Consider the following 2603-nt stretch of genomic DNA (forward strand, 5'->3'; position numbering starts at 1 on the left):
CAACAACAACAACAACAACAACAACAAATGGCCAATCTGTCGTTTATATCTTTGGGTTGAGAAACAGGTGAGGAGCAGGCAGAGGATATGGAACACAATGAACCCTTTTAGCCTGGTTCAGTCCAGTCTGTCTGCTTGAGCACCGAGGGAATGCTGACCGGGATGAGTTCCTTGTTTTTCAGTGCTGCATAGTATTCCATTGTGTGGCTATACCACTGCTTCTCTATCCATTCGTCTGTTGATAGGCACTTGTGTTATTTACTATTATTCAAATTTAGGCACCAAACACTGAAGCCAAAGATGAAGACATTGAGAATTTGTACTGATGTTTGCAGTCTGAAATTGATTGAATGTGCAATCAAGATGCAGTGATGGCTTTTTTAGAGTGTGTGTGATGGTTTTGGCTTTTTTGAAAATCAAAGTTTTGTGCCAACATTGTATCGAGCAAATCTAGCAATGCCATTGTTTTCTAACAACAACAACAAAAAATGCGGTAATTGCTCAACTGGCGACTGAAATGAAAAAGTTAAAAATAAAGAGGAAAGACTACTAGTTGGAAAATATGATTGGTGACAGAAGTGAGGCTGGGAATTGAATGATCAGAATTTTATACAATCATTTTTTTTTACTCATTGCTAATACTTTTAAAAACAAACAACAAACCAAACAAACTCAAAGCAGTAACTAAGCACATGGACTTCACCCTAACCCTAAGCCTAACGCTGATAGAATACAAAGCAATCAACTGACGACAACTGTAGAAAAATAGTGGAGAAGCCTGTTAACAGCTTTCAAAAAAAGAGGAGTACAAGGAGCTCTGGTGGCCTAGTGGCAAGAAGCTGCACTGCAATCCCAGAGGCACACAGTTCAAATCCACCAGATGCTCTGTGGAAAAGGAGGGACAATCTCCTCCTGTACCAGTCAGATCCGATTTGACGGTACACGCACACAAAATAAGAAAATAAAATTTAAAAAAAGGAATGTGATCGCTTTGGCAGCACGTTAACTAAAATTGGAATGACAGAGAGAAGATTAGCTTGGCCCCTGCGCAGAGATGACACGGAAATTTGTGAAACATTCCATATTAAAAACAAAAAAATAAATAAACCAAACCCATAAGATGAGGGAAGATTTTCAAGTGCCACTGAAGAAAAAAGAAAAAAGCAAGACAATGTACAATGCGCTTCTTGCTCCAGCTACACCCACAGCAGCAATACTTCTGGCCAGAAGATTAACAGCGGTAGGACTGGGTGTTACAGCCTTTGCATTTGCAGGTCTCTATGCATTTCATACCTGAAACTTCTGGAACAAATAATCACAGAAACTGCAAAGAAGATTTGAAAGTCTAGGTTTTCATCCTGCTATAATGATAGGAGAATTTGAACAGAAAACAAGTAGCCGAGAAGCTAATCTTATTTTAGGTGTAATCCCATCTGTTGTTGACAAGGCCAATATTCAAACAGCCCACAAGAGAATCATAATTTTGAACTCGCCCAGATAAAGGTGGGTCTTCTTATTTGGCAACCAAAAAGCTCAAGACTTACTGGAATCAAACACTACACACTAATTGATGCTCGAGTTATGACTGTGAAGGAAGAATTCAAAAGGACTTTTTTTTTTTAATTTGGTGTACCGTCGAATTGGTGCAGGAAGAGTTTGCCCCTCCTTCTCCAGCAGAACATCTGGTGGATTCGAACTGCGCACCTTCGAGATTGCAGTGCAGCTTCTTGCCACTAGACCACCAGAGCTCCCAAAAGGAACTTTAAAAAATCTTAATAAACTTCATACATAGACTACACTCACTTCTTTCCTTGTTATACTCTTTAACAATAAAATTACAATAGTAAAAAAAAAAAACCAAAAACACCCAAAAATCAGGATGAGAGGTAGACTGGAACAGATCATCAGTTACTCATACACAAGTTCAAATAGAAACTGGAGAAAACGTTTAAAGTCCACAGAAGCCAAAATACAACCTTGGACTTATATCCCGCCTGAGTTTAAAAACCATCTCAAAAACAGATTTGATGCGTTGGACACTAATGACAGAAGATTAGAGATGAGTTATGAAAATACATCAAAGAGGGAAAGAAAGCAAAGACCAAAATGGATGTTAGAAGAGGTACGTGGCTCGAATCCAGACACTCTGCTAGAGAAGGAGGGGCAATCTCCTCCTGTATCTGTCAGATCTGATTTGATGGTTGTTGTTGTTGTTATGTGCCGTCGAGTGGCCTGCGACTCATAGCGACCCTATGTACAACAGCCCTAAACTCTGCTCTGTCCTGTGTCAATCGCACAGTCTCCGACACACCCATCCTGATTACCCCAGTCACTGAATCAATCCACCTCATAGGGGGCCTTCCCCTCCTGCGCTGTCCCTCCACCCTACCAAGCAAGATGTCCTTCTCCAAGGACTGGTCTCTCCTTACAACATATCCAAAGTATGTTAGACGGAGCCTCAGAATCCTTGCCTCCAAGGAGCCACCCAGTTTAACCCTCTCCAAGATGAATCTGTTTGTTTTCCTAGCAGTCCATGGTACCCTCAATACTCTTCTCCAGCACCACAGCTCAAAGGCATCAATTCTCCTTCTATCCTCCTTAGT

General features: G+C 40.8%; 1 pseudogene; it reads right to left on the reverse strand.

The window, feature by feature from the left end:
* The window catches only part of LOC102872514, a 10178-nt pseudogene that overhangs the window by 677 nt on the left and 6898 nt on the right, over positions 1-2603 (reverse strand).

The sequence above is a fragment of the Elephantulus edwardii genome, unplaced genomic scaffold (assembly GCF_000299155.1).
Source record: "Elephantulus edwardii isolate Elephantulus edwardi_28Jun2011 unplaced genomic scaffold, EleEdw1.0 scaffold00236, whole genome shotgun sequence".
Taxonomy (NCBI): Eukaryota; Metazoa; Chordata; class Mammalia; order Macroscelidea; family Macroscelididae; genus Elephantulus; species Elephantulus edwardii.